The sequence below is a fragment of the Babylonia areolata genome, chromosome 10 (assembly GCF_041734735.1).
Source record: "Babylonia areolata isolate BAREFJ2019XMU chromosome 10, ASM4173473v1, whole genome shotgun sequence".
Taxonomy (NCBI): domain Eukaryota; kingdom Metazoa; phylum Mollusca; class Gastropoda; order Neogastropoda; family Buccinidae; genus Babylonia; species Babylonia areolata.
In genome coordinates, this window is record NC_134885.1 from 7173513 (window position 1) to 7181012 (window position 7500).

Below are 7500 nucleotides of genomic sequence, written 5' to 3' on the forward strand. Positions count from 1 at the left end.
CTGGTATACAGTTGTATAATTGTATTACCGAGTGATTTTGTAATCATCGATCCTAAACTCGCTTCGTATCTCGTATAAAGCTTGTCTATATCCGGATCTTTCATCGCTTCGATTTTATCAACACTAAACTCTTTCCCTAAATATTCTTTTGCTCCACCGGCTGAGACCACCGCCATAAGCCTGTCGCGTTTGGGATCCTCGGATAGTAATTGGTCCATCTTCTTCTTATATTCTATATATCTCCTTTTAAGTTTAAAATAATAAAAAACTACAAATCCAACGACTAAAAGTGTTAAGAAATTGCTAACCAGTGTTAAGAAATTGCTAACCAGTGCTAAGGAACTGTTAAGCATTGTTAAACAGCTGTTGATTATTACTAGCAAATTTTATATGCAACTGGTTGATCAGTTTTTAATATCAACTTGGAGTGTTTGGTATCTGCCAATGATTTCCTAACCTCTTTACGTTCATTTTGTGTTGGAATGACATCGTTTTCTCTTAAACACTCATCAAACGAGTCCCTATCCTTACAGTGAAATAAAGCCACCCATTTTGTTTGTTCGCGAAGGTCAGTAAGAACCGAGTTGTATTTCTGAGTCAACACCCACACAGACTGTTTCGCGTGTCTTCCAGAAAATGCGAGTTTACTCAACATTTGCTTCTTTTGAGTAAGAGCCTTTAAGTCACTACAGTCATCGATGATGTACAACGTTGGCTCCCCGGCAAATATTTCAAAAAATAGCCCAAGCCATTCGTGAAGTTTATCACCGGGATTAACGGTGTATACCCCGCGGTCCTTTCTTACCCACACTCGGGATCGATAGGCTTTATTATATTCGAGAGTAGGGCATAGAATTACAATATTCTCGAACACACCACGATATGTCGTTTGTAATAAATCTAAAATAAATTCGGTCTTACCACACCCAGTTTGCCCGCAAATAATTGCGGAATGTGCTTCTTTAGTAAACAGCCTCGACAAATCTTCCATCTTCTATATTTAATTGTCCATCCATAATTACAAATACATACGCATTTAGCGGTTCTGCCGTTTCAGCTTTTTTCTGAATCTGAATCGTAATGCCTTCAGACGCATTTTCGATACGACGTCCACTCCCGTGAAGAGAATTATCATCTGTGGTGCGCATATCCAACCAAAGAGCATAATTATTCGTGAAATATTCACCGATTGTGACATCCGCTAGTTCTAAATATTTTACCACTTTGTCTACTTCGGGGTCGCGTTTTTGCGTTCCGAAAAACTTTCTGATTTCATCCCATTGTTGATAGGAACGCATACCTTGACTAAACAGTTGATTGGGCACACCTTCGATCGTCACTTCAACCTTATCGATCTTAGGATTGTAATACTCATCAAACAACAGCAGTACACCCTTCATACTTTTTGCCGGCACGTTGAGATTAATATTCCAGAGTGTGTCAGATTTGTCCAGAGGAATTTTACGATGTCGTAGTATTCTATCAAATAAAATAGCGAGCCTACCTGAATAATAACCGGCTATCTGTCTCGCAAGTTCGGGTTGTGTGACTTTCTCAAACTCGAGACTAATCCCTTCTATCGTATAGGATGCATCCGGGTCTGTGCTGCGGATAACCTTGCTATAAGCGTTAAAGGTAAGTTCATACTCCAGGCGATCGCCGAGAGCACTCTGATAAAATGGTGCATGAGATTCTAGCAATTCGAAATCAAGCGGAATACAAAATCGATTACCATAAGCCTCCGCAATGGCGGCATCTCTAGCGATAGTGTCATCTCCATTATCCGCGTTAATACGCAATCGTGTCACATTACGGTGTGTAGTTAAGTCAATACCTTGATAAACGGCGTTTCTTCGTTCTTGTCGAGTTCGCCAAAGATCTCCATAAGTATAAAATACATCACTATCTTCAACGCTCATGATTTCATTACCGGAAATGCGAATGGTTGTTTTACGTACTATGGCTCTACCAATATTATCAACGAGTGTTCTGTTCACATCTGTGGTAGAAGTCAAAGAAATTTTGAATGCTAGCCGAACACTCCCCGGAACGATCACATCATCAACACCTAAATTAGGAAAGCGTACAAGAAGTTGTTGATTCTGATCGATAGTTGACGGATTGTTAGTAATCACGACAGTCTGCCGCACGCCCTTTATCCCCCGCGGCTCCCGCAAACTTCTCATTGGATTAAGCTTTCTTCCACTCATTTTTTTGGTTTTATATAGATATAACTTTATATTATAAGTTTAATATGGCGGAAGGTGGTGAGATGGCGGAAGGGTTCGCAGAAGGTGGAATAATAGAATCTGGTTCCTTGCAAACAGAATTATTAAAGAGCGCGGTTGATGATTACTATGATGCATTTGGACAAGAGCCCGATGTTGGGCGAAATTATACCAATTTTGAACTTGATAGTAGAGGTACACTACGATTAAAAAATAATCCAGATTTTAATATCATTAACGTCCGCACGAAACAACCCCTAGCACTTTCAACACTAGCGGGAAAACCTGGTGGAGCAAATATTATTCGCGAGGAACTTGGTTTTGTAGACTGGAGGAGGAAAAACTTAAAACCCCAAACGGTCACGGCTCTCCAAAAGGTTGAAGCCAAACTGGGTGAAGAAATTGAGATGGATGATTTCTCACCAAATACAATCGATGAAGTACTTAAAACTATAGATGATCCTCCCCTCACCGATGAACTGGGTGGTTATATTCGTGAACTCGAAGGTTTAGACAAAGCCATGCAAAGACAGCGCGGTAATCTTTCTGACAACCTCTCAAAACTCTCTCACCTGGATGAAGAAATATCAACTTTAAAAATAAGAATTCAGTCTGCGGAACTAGCTGATAAAGATGAAAGCGAAATCAAACCCTTGCGTTTACAATTAGACGATCTAAACATCGAGCGTGCTGCACGGCTAGAAGCGATATCAACACACAAAGAAGCGCTGCGATCTCAAATCAGCAGAATGCGTGAAACGATACACAGAATTCTTGAGGAGGACACAACACTAGCGGAACGTATTCGAACACTTTTTAGAGAACAAGGCATTACTATCGTTTCCATTCTTACTGCCTTTGGTATGATTATCAGCACTATCGTTTTGGCCGTCACGGGTGGAGGGGGCACTCCACGGGCGCCGGGTAAAAAAGATGACAACTGGATAAGAAAAAGACTTAAAGATTTGGGAGAATTAATTAAAAAATTAGGTTTAAAGGCGATTGATGCCCTCCCAGGAGTCATTGGGGCTATTGTTTCGTGGTTATTAAGCACGTTGGGTAAAGCGGTTGGGTGGTTAGCCAACAACCTGTGGGCACTCGTGCTCGGTGCTGGCCTCCTCCTGTTTGATTATTTAAAGAAGAGAAAGTAAATACCACCTATCAATCCTAAAGTAAGAGCGACTTTATAGTCTTTGTGAGTTGTTGGCTCTTCTTCGTACGATACTTTCGCTGGTTTGAGTTTAAATTTGTTATCCGAAGAACCTGCACCATACAGAAAGGGTCTATTACCAGCACCGGTAGCTATTGCAAATCCTGGTCGAGATGTTTGTATTAATTTTTTATTTCTATAGGTAAGAGTGAACCACCCGCGAATGCCTAACAAAACTCTCGTTTCACCCGCTCCTGTCCTCGGTGTTGTCAAAGGCTTGTGTGATTTATAATCGAGCACCGTATTACTCGCATCAAGCATTGCCAAGTCTGCATCAGAAGGTGGCACAAGAGCCCAGTGACCTCTAGACCATTGAAGAGCTTTTCCTGATGGGGCAACAAAATAGTATGCAGGAACACTTTGGGTAGGTGGAACACTTTGGGTAGGTGGAACACTTTGGGTAGGTGGTACAATGTGTGGTAGTTCGTTTAATCCATCATTAACACCAATATTCTGTTCTTCTGTCGCAATGACAATTTTATTATTATAATTAATGTGTGTACCAACCCTCAATGCCATATCAGATGGGGCCATATAAAGGCCAACACCAAATGCAAAGTTTACTTCGGATCTCGCGTACTGGAGAACGTCCTGGTATTTTTTTATCGCCGTTTGTAGGTTTTCGGGGGCATTAATCGCATCTTCAACATTGGCTAAAAATTGTTTTTGCGCATCAAATCCAGTTCCTTTTGTTGTTATACTCGTGCGCGTTTGCGCTTGTGACCCTATTAGAGCCCACACATAAGTGCGAATGCTATCGTTGAGACGAACTATCCCCGCATGTGTAAAACCCAACCCCTTATCAGGAATAAATGTTGTCCAAGCCCGGGTGATGTCCACCGTATGTCTGATTTTATCGTGGGGGCTAAAGAACACAGGTCCCTCTCCTCTGTTTCTCATTGCCTGTCGTGCAGCCCCACCGGGGGTCTCAGCCTGAATAAATTCTCCCAAACCAAAGCCATGCTTTTCTATTTTCTGTCTCCAATCCCTCTGCCCAAATTCGGCACACAAACGCTGATAAACTGTTTTATCAAACGGATTATTATACATGTTAAATGCTTGGTCGGTGGGTAGCGGGATTTTTAACTCGTCCAATAACCTCCGAATCTGATAGTAAAAATGAAACCTATACACGGCTCGAATAAACGAATCAGAAGCTTGAAAATGTTCTTCCGTTACTCCACACCCGGCGGTCGCGCACCATACCACAAAATTGATTTGATTCTGCCACCACACTATCGGGTTGTTTCTCCACGCAAGCCAGGCTGCATTCATCTCCCCAGTCATAGTGGGGTTCGCATAAGACTGAAAAACATCGGGAAACTTGGCGGTAAAAGAATATTCGCTGTTCACGTAGATCATTTGCGTACAACTTATTCTTTTTTCTTTATACCCGGTTGTATAGGACGCGTCCTTATTGAAGCTGTAAATTTTCTTATTCATAGCTATGTATATAATAACAACCGATATTCAAAAAGACGAATTACCGCGGTGCATATCTAATCAAAGTGGAAGACTAGAAATCGCGCTGCGTGAAATAACTTATTATCCCAACTGGAAAAATATCAGTGATGAGCTCGGAAACAATTTCTTTACTACTACCGATCGTAAGATAATAATCCCAGATGGTTATTATAATGTGTGTGAATTGAATAAAGAAGTGTTCACCCCCCACGGTGCAGAGTTAGACTTGCACGCTCCGAGTGGCTATCTGAGAATAAAGAGCACCAAATCGATTGAACTTTCTGAGCGTCTTGCACATACTCTGGGGTTCCCCCAAAAACTCATCGCGCCGGGAATAATGGTGATAGGAAACAGGCATCCGCGGCTCGCGATACATAAAGCACTTTACATTCACCTCTCTCAAATTAATACCACCGATAATTTCTATAACGGATTGCCTTCTACGTTGTTACAATCAATCTCAGTAGAAAATGAAAGATGCGGGGGTGGTCGAACAACCACGTTGACATCACCCCAGTACAAAAGACTTTCTCACGGAGATTTACCACGTTTAACACTTTCTATAGTAGATGAAAATCATAATCCCGTTTCTATTGATTATTTAAATATTACATTACATATAAGATATGGTTGAACCCTGCACTACGCTCGGTTTGGTTGATCTCGGAGATACAGAGGGATTTGATGTGCCGGGAAAAGAAAATAAGTTGTACGCATTCCAGCTTTCTGAAGGAACGTACAAAAGAAAAGAAGTAAAAATTGGTGATATCGTGAGTGAGGATGATGTTGTCAATGATGAGCCCTATCAACTTGTTCGTTTAAACGGTACATGGCAGCTAAAACCCCTCGACAAGGGGATGGTAGATTTTAAAATTGAATCACCTTACATTACCAAAGAAGAAGAAAATAATTATAGAATAAAAAACAGTGGTTGGATGTTCGCTGATTTAAGAGCGTTGGATGTACATTTACTAAACTACCAGGGGAGGTGTTATGTGCTTAAGAAACGCTCGAAGGATAAATCTGAATTAGGAATAGATTTTCATGATCTAACTAGTTTGTGGGGCTTCCGTTTCCGTATTATTTTTGATGTAATTCTCGGTGAAGAGCCTGATGATTTTGTAAAAGTTTTTCAAGGGTTTTACATTAAATGGCCCAAAAATCTTGCAAATCAACCCCTGAGAATCACCATTGAAAAACAAGATGATGCTATGCCCTATGATGTTATACCGCAGGGTAGTCATATAGAATTCTCGCTTGAAGGCATTACCACAAAACAGGAAACAATGAGTTTGTGGATGCAGCTGCGTCTTCCTCAAAATATTTCCTTAAGAAGACTACGTTGCGCCAATTTGAATATTTAGAATATACTATAAATATTAGAAAATGGTTGATCCCGGAGGGCCAGGAACACATAATATCAAACCCTGCACTACGCTCGGTTTGGTTGATCTCGGAGATACAGACGGATTTGATGTGTCGGGAAAAGAAAATCAGTTGTACGCCTTCCAACTTTCTGAAGGAACGTACAAAAGAAAAGAAATAACGAGTAATGGTGGTGGTGTCAACAAATTCAGCGAACTTGCAGACGTGAACGTTGACGGTGTTGTTGTGAACAAACCACATCATCTTGTTCTTTCCGACGATGATACATGGGTACCTTATCCGGTGGATAACTGGGATTTAGATTTTGAAATAAAACAACCCTATGTTAGTATTGGAAGAAATCACGCTCTACAAAAAATACAAAATAGTGGTAAACTGTTGGCTTCCTATCATACGCGTAAAGATCTAATCGTCGTTAACAGCGACGACTTTGGATATGTTATTGGTATGAGAGGTAAAAAGACTGGCACACTGCGGTTAATTAAAGAGTTTGATTTTGAGCCGCCTATTCAGGGGTCAACTGTCGTTTTAGATATACTCCTTAGTGGGGTGCCAGATGATTTTGTAGAAGTTTTAAAAGGGTTGCAGATAAAATGGCCTGGAAATCTTAAAAATAAACTCTTGAGAATTACCATCAAAATTCCAGTGGTTGACCCATCTGATCAACCCGATCCCTCTATAGAATTCTCGCTTGAAGGTGTCATCAAACGTCCATCATTAGATAAAATATCTCTCGACTTTATTCACATCGGACCTCTTCAGCTTAAAAGACTGCGCTACTCTCCTCATCCTGTTACCATAATTTAAAAACAAAAAATAATTACTATAGAATAATGGAGTTTCGCCTACGAGAGATATCGAATATAAAAAACAACCTCGAAAAAGAGCGTGATGAAAGAACTTTATTTTATAAAAAATATAAACACGGTGTAAATATCGCTACAGCCGCGGATACAACGCTGACAACTCTTAGTATCGCCCTTGGGGCATCGGGTGTTGGATTACTGTTGAGTGTCGCCGCTGCTCCCGTAGCTATTGGAATAGAAGTGGGAGCTGGTCTCCTTGGTGTGGTTGGTTTAACTTGTAAATTTATTCATAAAAAATTAATGTCACAAGCTATGAAGCACAACGAGATTCGCGTGTTGGCCGAGTCAAAACTGAACACTATAAATGATCTTATTTCAAAAGCATTAGAAGATGATAAAATAAGCG